The sequence below is a fragment of the Oncorhynchus kisutch genome, linkage group LG12 (genome assembly GCF_002021735.2).
Source record: "Oncorhynchus kisutch isolate 150728-3 linkage group LG12, Okis_V2, whole genome shotgun sequence".
Classification (NCBI taxonomy): Eukaryota; Metazoa; Chordata; class Actinopteri; order Salmoniformes; family Salmonidae; genus Oncorhynchus; species Oncorhynchus kisutch.
In genome coordinates, this window is record NC_034185.2 from 7,456,400 (window position 1) to 7,468,652 (window position 12,253).

Below are 12,253 nucleotides of genomic sequence, written 5' to 3' on the forward strand. Positions count from 1 at the left end.
TCTCTCTCTCTCTCTCCTCTCTCTCTCTCTCTCCTCTCTCTCTCTCTCGTCTCTCTCTCTCTCTCTCTCTCTCTCTCTCTCTCTCTCTCTCTGTCTCTCTCTCTCTGTCTCTCTCTCTCTCTCTCTCTATCTCTCATTCTACTGTACTCTCTCTCTCTTATCATGCTAGATCTATGCTATCTCTATCTCTCTATCATACTATCTGTACTCTATCTCTCTGTCCTATCTCTCTCTCCTCTCTCTCTGTGATGTGGTCCTCCTCTCTCTATTTCTCTCTTGTCTTTCTCTTTCTCTCTGTCTTTCTCTCTCTCTCTCTCCTTTCTCTCCTCTCTACTCTATCTCTCTCTCTCTCTCTTCTCGCTCTCTCTCTGTCGCTCACTTGGTCTCCCTCTAATCTCTCCCAAACAGTATTTCTCTCTCTGTCTCTCTCGCTCCCTGTCGATATGTACAGTTATGTACTCTTTCCCTGCAGACTGGAGAGAAGCGGTCCAGAAGGTCATAAAGGAAATGGCAAAAATTCTTGACAGTTAGTTTGGGTCCATCTGTCATCTTTTCTCTTCGTTGAATTCGTGTCAGGAGCATCAAGTTGTCCCTTAAATCATTGTTCTTTGTATTTTGTATTTGATCAAGACTCTGGTGGTGTGTTTTATTGTGTTTCAACTTCCATCCAGAGCAGGACTGATCTGAGTACAGCATTATACAACAAGGTTCCTCTGTGTGAGGTGAGGATTCAGGAGGTGCTGATCTGAGTACAGCATTATACAACAAGGTTCCTCTGTGTGAGGTGAGGATTCAGGAGGAGCTGATCTGAGTACAGCAATATACAACAAGGTTCCTCTGTGTGAGGTGAGGATTCAGGAGGAGCTGATCTGAGTACAGCATTATACAACAAGGTTCCTCTGTGTGAGGTGAGGATTCAGGAGGAGCTGATCTGAGTACAGCATTATACAACAAGGTTCCTTTGTGTTTTATTGTGTTCAACTTCCATCCAGAGCATCTGTGTGACTATAGACAGGGAGCTGAAACGATGCCAGAGCAGCTGTGTGACTATAGACAGGGAGCTGAAACGATGCCAGAGCAGCTGTGTGACTATAGACAGGGAGCTGAAACGATGCCAGAGCAGCTGTGTGACTATAGACAGGGAGCTGAAACGATGCCAGAGCAGCTGTGTGACTATAGACAGGGAGCTGAAACGATGCCAGAGCAGCTGTGTGACTATAGACAGGGAGCTGAAACGATGCCACAGCAGCTGTTGACTAGAGACAGGAGCTGAAACGATGCCAGAGCAGCTGTGTGACTAGAGACAGGGAGCTGAAACGATGCCAGAGCAGCTGTGTGATTATAGACAGGGAGCTGAAACGATTGCCAGGGCAGCTGTGTGACTATAGACAGGGAGATGAAACGATGCCAGGGCAGCTGGTGTGACTAGAGACAGGGAGCTGAAACGATGCCAGAGCAGCTGTGTGACTATAGACAGGGAGCTGAAACGATGCCAGAGCAGCTGTGTGACTAGAGACAGGGAGCTGAAACGATGCCACAGCAGCTGTGTGACTATAGACAGGGAGCTGAAACGATGCCAGGGCAGCTGTGTGACTATAGACAGGGAGCTGAAACCGATGCCAGGGCAGCTGTGTGACTGTAGACAGGGAGCTGAACGATGCCAGAGCAGCTGTGTGACTATAGACAGGGAGCTGAAACGATGCCAGAGCAGCTGTGTGACTATAGACAGGGAGCTGAAACGATGCCAGAGCAGCGTGTGACTAGAGACAGGGAGCTGAAACGATGCCAGAGCAGCTGTGTGACTATAGACAGGGAGCTGAAACGATGCCAGAGCAGCTGTGTGACTATAGACAGGGAGCTGAAACGATGCCAGAGCAGCTGTGTGACTATAGACAGGGAGCTGAAACGATTGCCACAGCAGCTGTGTGACTAGAGACAGGGAGCTGAAACGATGCCAGATCAGCTGTGTGACTAGAGACAGGGAGCTGAAATGATGCCAGAGCAGCTGTGTGACTAGAGACAGGGAGCTGAAACGATGCCAGGGCAGCTGTGTGACTATAGACAGGGAGATGAAACGATGCCAGGGCAGCTGTGTGACTAGAGACAGGGAGCTGAAACGATGCCAGAGCAGCTGTGTGACTATAGACAGGGAGCTGAAACGATGCCAGAGCAGCTGTGTGACTAGAGACAGGGAGCTGAAACGATGCCACAGCAGCTGTGTGGACTATAGACAGGGAGCTGAAACGATGCCAGGGCAGCTGTGTGACTATAGACAGGGAGCTGAAACGATGCCAGGGCAGCTGTGTGACTGTAGACAGGGAGCTGAAACGATGCCAGAGCAGCTGTGTGACTATAGACAGGGAGCTGAAACGATGCCAGAGCAGCTGTGTGACTAGAGACAGGGAGCTGAAACGATGCCACAAGCAGCTGTGTGACTAGAGACAGGGAGCTGAAACGATGCCAGAGCAGCTGTGTGACTAGAGACAGGGAGCTGAAACGATGCCAGAGCAGCTGTGTGACTAGAGACAGGGAGCTGAAACGATGCCAGAGCAGCTGTGTGACTATAGACAGGGAGCTGAAACGATGCCAGGGCAGCTGTGTGACTAGAGACAGGGAGCTGAAACGATGCCACAGCAGCTGTGTGACTATAGACAGGGAGCTGAAACGATGCCAGGGCAGCTGTGTGACTATATAGACAGGGAGCTGAAACGATGCCAGAGCAGCTGTGTGACTATAGACAGGGAGCTGAAACGATGCCAGAGCAGCAGTGTGACTAGAGACAGGGAGCTGAAACGATGCCACAGCAGCTGTGTGACTATAGACAGGGAGCTGAAATGATGCCAGAGCAGCTGTGTGACTATAGACAGGGAGCTGAAACGATGCCAGAGCAGCTGTGTGACTAGAGACAGGGAGCTGAAACGATGCCACAGCAGCTGTGTGACTATAGACAGGGAGCTGATGAAACGATGCCAGAGCAGCTGTGTGACTATAGACAGGGAGCTGAAACGATGCCAGATCAGCTGTGTGACTAGAGACAGGGAGCTGAAATGATGCCAGAGCAGCTGTGTGACTAGAGACAGGGAGCTGAAACGATGCCAGAGCAGCTGTGTGACCGTAGACAGGGAGCTGAAACGATGCCAGAGCAGCTGTGTGACTATAGACAGGGAGTTGAAACGATGCCAGGGCAGCTGTGTGACTAGAGACAGGGAGCTGAAACGATGCCAGAGCAGCTGTGTGACTAGAGACAGGGAGCTGAAACGATGCCACAGCAGCTGTGTGACTATAGACAGGGAGCTGAAACGATGCCAGGGCAGCTGTGTGACTATAGACAGGGAGCTGAAACGATGCCAGAGCAGCTGTGTGACTGTAGACAGGGAGCTGAAACGATGCCAGAGCAGCTGTAGAGGGAACACAGAGACACAACGGGACGACAAAGGAAGGAACTATTTCGACTCAATGGTTTTGAACTCTGTCCATTCTCTGTGTGAAAGAACAGATACCAGGACTGCCAAGGTAGAGGGACCAGACTGACACATCCTCCAAGGGAAAGAACAGATACCAGGACTGCCAAGGTAGAGGGACCAGACTGACACATCCTCCAAGGGAAAGAACAGATACCAGGACTGCCAAGGTAGAGGGACCAGACTGACACATCCTCCAAGGGAAAGAACAGATACCAGGACTGCCAAGGTAGAGGGACCAGACTGACACATCCTCCAAGGGAAAGAACAGATACCAGGACTGCCAAGGTAGAGGGACCAGACTGACACATCCTCCAAGGGAGAGAGCAGGTTCCAGGGCGGGAGGACCACTCTGACAGACACAGCGCCATCCATCAGACTGATGCCCAAAGCATCCACAATGTGAGAGAACTGATAGGCTACCATGACTTCTCTGCACCACCACCTGGCAGGAACATGTTACTCATTCCACGTGTCAATGTTAAAGTTTGGAAGCTTTACTCATTCCACAAGTGTGATTCTGACAATTGTTCATCACAACATGCCATCATGAGTGTAGATTTCAAACACCACAGTTTTTGAATGGATTCAGAATTTTTTGAAAATATTAACTTAAATGAATATATCGGTTTTATATTATTATATTATATAGGACATGTACTGTATATTATCCTCTATATTGATGAATCAGACAGCACCTGTTCTCACATCAACTGATATAGGATTATCCCATTCAGCAATAGGGGTTTAGACATTCCACCTGGGTCCATCTAGGGTGGTTTGGGAAGCCATTCCACACCCATAAGCAAACATCACACCTAGTGGAAACGCTCTTATCTAGCCCACCTGTCAAAGCCTGAGGGAGGGAGGCAGGGGGAGGGAAGCTGAGGGGGAGAGGCAGGCAGGGGGAGGGAATCTGAGGGGGAGAGGGAGGCAGGGAGAGGGAGGCTGAGGGGGAGAGGGAGGAGGGGGAGGGAAGCTGAGGGGGAGAGGGAGGCAGGGGGAGGGAAGCTGAGGGGGAGAGGGAGGCAGGGAGAGGGAGGCTGAGGGGGAGAGGGAGGAGGGGGAGGGAAGCTGAGGGGGAGAGGGAGGCAGGGGGAGGGAAGCTGAGGGGAGATGGAGGCAGGGGGAGGGAAGCTGAGGGGAGATGGAGGCAGGGGGAGGCAGGCTGAGGGGGAGAGGGAGGCAGGGGGAGGGAAGCTGAGGGGAGATGGAGGCAGGGGGAGGGAAGCTGAGGGGAGATGGAGGCAGGGGGAGGGAATCTGAGGGGGAGAGGGAGGCAGGGGGAGGGAAGCTGAGGGGAGATGGAGGCAGGGGGAGGGAAGCTGAGGGGGAGAGGGAGGCAGGGGGAAGGAAGCTGAGGGGGAGATGGAGGCAGGGGGAGGGAAGCTGAGGGGGAGAGGGAGGCAGGGGGGAGGGAAGCTGAGGGGGAGATGGAGGCAGGGGGAGGGAATCTGAGGGGGAGAGGGAGGCAGGGGGAGGGAAGCTGAGGGGGGAGAGGGAGGCTGAGGGGGAGGGAATCTGAGGGGGAGAGGGAGGCAGGGGGAGGGAGGCTGAGGGGGAGAGGGAGGCTGAGGGGGAGGGAAGCTGAGGGGGAGAGGGAGGCAGGGGGAGGGAAGCTGAGGGGGAGAGGGAGGCAGGGGGAGGGAATCTGAGGGGGGAGAGGGAGGCAGGGGGAGGGAAGCTGAGGGGGAGAGGGAGGCTGAGGGGGAGGGAAGCTGAGGGGGAGAGGGAGGCAGGGGGAGGGAAGCTGAGGGGAGAGGGGGGCAGGGGAAGGGAAGCTGAGGGGGTGAGGGAGGCAGGGGGAGGCAGGCTGAGGGGGAGAGGGAGGCTGAGGGGGAGGGAAGCTGAGGGGGAGAGGGAGGCAGGGGGAGGGAAGCTGAGGGGGAGAGGGAGGCAGGGGAAGGGAAGCTAAGGGGGTGAGGGAGGCAGGGGGAGGCAGGCTGAGAGGGAGAGGGAGGCTGAGGGGGAGGGAAGCTGAGGGGGAGGGAAGCTGAGGGGGAGAGGGAGGCAGGGGGAGGTAAGCTGAGGGGGAGAGGGAGGCAGGGGGAGGGAAGCTGAGGGGGTGAGGGAGGCAGGGGGAGGGAATCGGAGGGGGAGAGGGAGGCAGGGGGAGGGAAGCTGAGGGGGAGAGGGAGGCAGGGGGAGGGAATCTGAGGGGGAGAGGGAGGCAGGGAGAGGGAGGCTGAGGGGGAGAGGGAGGAGGGGGAGGGAAGATGAGGGGGAGAGGCAGGCAGGGGGAGGGAAGCTGAGGGGGAGAGGGAGGCAGGGGAGGGAAGCTGAGGGGGAGAGGCAGGCAGGGGGAGGGAAGCTGAGGGGGAGAAGGAGGCTGAGGGAGAGGGAATCTGAGGGGAGAGGGAGGCTGAGGGGAGGGAATCTGAGGGGGAGAGGGAGGCAGGGGGAGGGAATCTGAGGGGGAGAGGGAGGCAGGGGGAGGAATCTGAGGGGAGAGGGAGGCTGAGGGGGAGTGAGAGGCTGAGGGGAGGGAGGCTGAGGGGGAGAGGGAGGCTGAGGGGGAGAGGGAGGCAGGGAGAGGGAATCTGAGGGGGAGAGGGAGGCTGAGGGGGAGAGAGAGGCTGAGGGGAGGGAGGCTGAGTGGGAGGGATAGAAATCTGAGGTTTGTAGTTTTTGATCTCACCCTTATCAAATACACAGTGGGATATGGGTTATTTTGCACTTCCTAAGGCTTCCACTAGATGTCAACCATCTTTAGAACGTTGTTTCAGGCTGCTCCTGTGAAGGGGTCCGGATGGGAGCTGTTTGACTAAAGGGTCTGCCAGCAGCCTCGTTCTCAGTCACACGTATTTCATGAGAGTTAGCTCTCGTTCCATAGCTTTTCTACAGACAATGGAATTCTCTGATTGGAACATTGTTGAACATTTATGATAAAACATCCTAAAGATTGATTCTTTACTTAGTTTGACAAGTTTCTTCGACCTGTAATATAACTTTTTGAACTTTTTGTCCGACTGTACCAGAACGCACTTTTGGATTTGTTTACCAAACTCCCTAACAAAAGAAGCTATTTGGACATAAATGTACATAAATGATGGACATTATCGAACAAAACAAGCATTTATTGTGGAACTGCGATTCCGGGGAGTGCATTCTGATGATCATCAAAGGTAAGTTAATATTTATAATGCTATTTATGACTAATGTTGACAACCCAACATGGTGGATATTTCTCTGGCTGGTTTGGGCTCTGAGCACCGATCTCAGATTATGCTTTTTCCATAACATTTTTTTAAAAATCTGACACAGCAGTTGCATTAAGGAGAAGTGTATCAAAAGTTCCATGCATAACACTTGAATTTTCATCAACATTTATAATGAGTATTTCTGTGAATTCATGTGGCTCTCTGCAATATCATTGCATGTTTTGGAACTACTGAACATAACACACTTGGATATAAATATGAACTTTACCAAACAAAACATACATGTATTGTGTAACATGGAGTCCTATGAGTGTCATCTGATGAAGATCATCAAAGGTTAGTGATTCATTTTATCTCTATTTGTGCTTTTTGTGACTCCTCTCTTTGGCTGGAAAAATGGCTGGGTTTTTCTGTGAGTTGGTGGTGACCTAACATAATTGTTTGTGGAGCTTTCGCTGTAAAGCATTTTTTAATCAGACACTGTGGCTGGATTAATGGGAATATTATCTTTAAAATGGTGCCTAATACTTGTATGTTTGAGAAATTTGATTTATGAGATTTCTGTTGATTTGTATTTGGCGCAATTTCACTGGCTGTTGGCGAGGGGTTCCAGTCCTAGACAGGCTAAACTCTGGTGTCCAAACATCCAGCGTGCCCTAGATCTTCTGTCTGAGGACCAACTTGGGTCAACCAGCCACATAATAATACACACAGGCACAAACAACCTGAGAACACAGCGGGAAAGGGTGGCCACAGCACTCAGGAGTGATTGAAAAATGTATTCTACTTTCCCCAACACACAAGTGGTTATCTTAACCCTGCTACCATACAATGGGAAAACGCAAACCAAATGTCTACCTGGCCCACCACTTCACACTTGAACAGCCTTTCCGACCAGGTCCATTTATACAAGGACAGTGTCCACCTTCCACCCGGGGCCCTAAAGGACATCACCCTCAACCCCAGCCCTAACACCTCACACGGCAGGGCAGCCTAGTGGTTAGAGCGTTGGACTAGTAACTGAAAGGTTGCAAGTTCGAATCCCCGAGCTGACAAGGTACAAATCTGTCGTTCTGCCCTTGAACAGGCAGTTAACCCACTGCCCGTCATTAAAAATAAGAATTTGTTCTTAACTGACTTGCCTAGTTAAATAAAGTAAAAAAAATTTAAAAAAATAACACAGGAGCAACATATCAACAGACACCACCGAGACACTCTCAAAGAATTACACCTAGAGGAGCTACATCCAGATCACAGCACCGTCAGCCTCCCCCAAGTCAACCATGCCCACACCCCATTTAGGCCCCCTCAGATTAGACCTATGCCACTCCTGCAAAGAGGACCTCAACAGATACGCCCATGCCTTGAGCAAACAGGCCCAAACCCCACTCTTACACTAGCCCAAGTCAATGGCATGTACCAGATGCTCAGCAGGCTCAGTTCACACATACTGGTCTGAGGCCAAACCACACGACTAACAACATTGGACACTTTATGGAAAACAAAGACTTCACTTTCTTATCCTGGAATATTCTAGGTCTGAAGTCATTCTGCCTTTGGCCTAAAGAGCAGGAACGCAGACTTCATCAAAGAAATCAGAACTATAGACCTTGTCATTCTACAAGAAACATGGTATAGTGGAGATGGACCCACTGGTTACCCTTTAGGTTACAGAGAGCTGGTTGTCCACCAAACTACCAGGTGTGAAACAGGGAATTGACTCAGGGGGTATGCTAATTTGGTATAGAACAGACCTAACTCACTCTATTAAATTAATCAATACAGAAACATTTTAAAATTGGCTAGAAATTCAAAAGGAAAATTATCTTAACAGAGACAAATGTCCTCCTGTGTGCTACCTATATCTCCCCACTAGAAACCCCATACTTTAATGAAGACCGCTTCTCTATGCTGGAAGGGGAAATCAATCATTTCCAGGCTTAGGGACATGTACTAGTCTGTGGCTACCTAAATGCCAGAACTGGACAAGAACCTGACACCCTCAGCACACAAGGGGACAAACATCTACTTACTGGAGGTGACAGCACTGGAGGTGACAGCATTCCCTCCCCCAAGTGCCCCCCTAGGCACAACTACAACAACATAACCAACAGAACCAGTTCAGAACTTCTGTTGCACGCTGGGTCTGTACATAGTTAATGGTAGGCTTCGAGTCCTATGGTAGGTACACCTACAGCTCTGTTGCAAGCTGGGTCTGTACATAGTTAATGGTAGGCTTCGAGGGGACTCCTATGGTAGGTACACCTACAGCTCTGTTGCACGCTGGGTCTGTACATAGTTAATGGTAGGCTTCGAGTCCTATGGTAGGTACACCTACAGCTCTGTTGCAAGCTGGGTCTGTACATAGTTAATGGTAGGCTTCGAGTCCTATGGTAGGTACACCTACAGCTCTGTTGCAAGCTGGGTCTGTACATAGTTAATGGTAGGCTTCGAGTCCTATGGTAGGTACACCTACAGCTCTGTTGCAAGCTGGGTCTGTACATAGTTAATGGTAGGCTTCGAGTCCTATGGTAGGTACACCTACAGCTCTGTTGCAAGCTGGGTCTGTACATAGTTAATGGTAGGCTTCGAGTCCTATGGTAGGTACACCTACAGCTCTGTTGCAAGCTGGGTCTGTACATAGTTAATGGTAGGCTTCGAGTCCTATGGTAGGTACACCTACAGCTCTGTTGCAAGCTGGGTCTGTACATAGTTAATGGTAGGCTTCGAGGGGACTCCTATGGTAGGTACACCTACAGCTCTGTTGCAAGCTGGGTCTGTACATAGTTAATGGTAGGCTTCGAGTCCTATGGTAGGTACACCTACAGCTCTGTTGCAAGCTGGGTCTGTACATAGTTAATGGTAGGCTTCGAGGGGACTCCTATGGTAGGTACACCTACAGCTCTGTTGCAAGCTGGGTCTGTACATAGTTAATGGTAGGCTTCGAGGGGACTCCTATGGTAGGTACACCTACAGCTCTGTTGCAAGCTGGGTCTGTACATAGTTAATGGTAGGCTTCGAGGGGACTCCTATGGTAGGTACACCTACAGCTCTGTTGCAAGCTGGGTCTGTACATAGTTAATGGTAGGCTTCGAGGGGACTCCTATGGTAGGTACACCTACAGCTCTGTTGCAAGCTGGGTCTGTACATAGTTAATGGTAGGCTTCGAGGGGACTCCTATGGTAGGTACACCTACAGCTCTGTTGCAAGCTGGGTCTGTACATAGTTAATGGTAGGCTTCGAGGGGACTCCTATGGTAGGTACACCTACAGCTCTGTTGCAAGCTGGGTCTGTACATAGTTAATGGTAGGCTTCGAGGGGACTCCTATGGTAGGTACACCTACAGCTCTGTTGCAAGCTGGGTCTGTACATAGTTAATGGTAGGCTTCGAGGGGACTCCTATGGTAGGTACACATATAGCTCATCTTTTGGCAGTAGTACTGTAGACTACTTTATTACTGACCTCAACTCACAGCGTTCATAGTCAGTCCACTGACACCCCTATCAGATCACAGCAAAATCAAAGTCAACTTGAACAGAGCAATAATCAGTCATGAAAAATATATAAAAAATGCTGTAGATGGAAGGAAAGTAGTGCGGAAATCTACCAAAAAACAATTAATTCAATCCCTTTTAGACAACTTCCTTTGACCTACAGTGGTTCCTTCTTTAAAAGCAACGCGGGACTTAGAGGTACCCAACACCACGGCTTCATTTCTCCAGGCCACCACAAGGGGGAGTTAGAGCACTCATTATGCATTTGGGTTCCAAGGTTTTTATATGACCAATCATATTGAGAGGTTCCAATGTTGAATTTGGCATGAGCCACCCTTCCCTGGGTGAAGATGGCTGACAAAACATTACAGTGGAAACAAATGTAAGAAGTTATAACGTCATAACGAGTCACGTTAAAAATGTACAATTGTTAGTTAATACAGAGGCAAACGTTTGTGAATATTTTTTTGTCATAAAGATCATTTACAAAAATCACTATTTAGCAAGTTAGCTAACTAGCTAACGCTAGCCAGCTAGCTAGCTAGTGTTATGACAGGATAATTAATTTATAATTTGTGTTGTTTAATGTTTTAGGGACTCCTGAGAATACCAGTAAACCAGGCTGTCGTCTTGTGAAACAGTGGATGTAAAGAATCTAGCTAGCTATAGCATTTACTTCACATATAATGTACAATTGTGTAAGCTTGCCTTGCAACGCAGCTGAAGTAACAAAGCTAGCTAACTATTTACTTGCTTATTGTGTAGCGGAGGATAAAAATAACTGTACGCCTATGGATGTGTAGCTAGCTACAGTATGTAGCTGATCTGTGTATGGACCCGAAAACGTTAGGTTCTGAACTAATATTCATACCAATCTATGAACCTTAGCTATCATAGTTGTTGAATCAACTTCAAATCTGAATGGAATTGTTGAAGCCTCTGGATTGATTAGAATATAATAACTTTATTGTGCCAAGGATGCAAGTCCTATATACACATGTACTGTAGTTATTACCACGCATGAGATTCCCACATTGTAGCCTGTACATTGAATATATTCACTGATCATGTACTGTAGTTATTACCACGCAGGAGATCCCCACATTGTAGCCTGTACATTGAATATATTCACTGATCATGTTCTGTTCCTTGACAAATAAATGTGTGGTTCAGGTGTGAATCTCTGAGATGTTCTTTTTCAGTCATATCAAACTCCACTCTTTGAATGATGCTGTGTCTGCATGTATGCATTACAATTATACACTTCAACAGTGTTAACCTCTCCTGCTCCTGGGACATCAATGATTACACATTGTAACTATGCAATAGACTAGAAACATGTTTTAAGTCAAGGCTGATTTGTAATTCATATATACAGAAGAAAAGAAACTATGCATATCTAACTCCCTTCATCTGCATTAATCTGAGGACACGGGATAGTATTTCAATGAGATACTTCATTTCAACCAGTGGAGAAAGTGAAACGCTTTATTCAAAAAAGTTCATTATCCAGGTGTTACATACATAATACTTGCATTAGAATTATGATAATTGTAATATTATATTACAAATACAAGTTCAATCTGTACTTCAGTGCTCATGCGGTGTGCATTATAAAACAAGGAAGAAAGACGAGGTGGTGTAGAAGACAGAAAGGGAAAGAGGTAAGAACAGTGGCAGACAGCATTTAATTCATGAATTACAGTGCCACCCTAATATTCTCTCAGTTCATCACCATTGCCGTGTCTCCTAACCAGCCTTGTGGCCCCCAGTTGGCCCGAAGGTTATCTTAAGAGCGGGTGAGGTGCCGATGACGGGACTGGCTTCCTCTCTCATATCTAAACATACCTGCAGATGAGAGACAGATAGATGGAGAGAGAAAGCATGGTTAAGGTTATCTTAAGAGCGGGTGAGGTGCCGATGACGGGACTGGCTTCCTCTCTCACATCTAAACATACCTGCAGACGAGAGACAGATGGATGGAGAGAGAACATGGTTAAGCCATGTTTTTTTTATTCTAACACGGCCAGTCATCATAATCATCAGGAGGTGAAAATGCAAAACTGACCTTGGATCATTAACCCTGGGACTACTACATCTCTGTCTATTTCAATGTAAAGCATCTCTTTAACAATA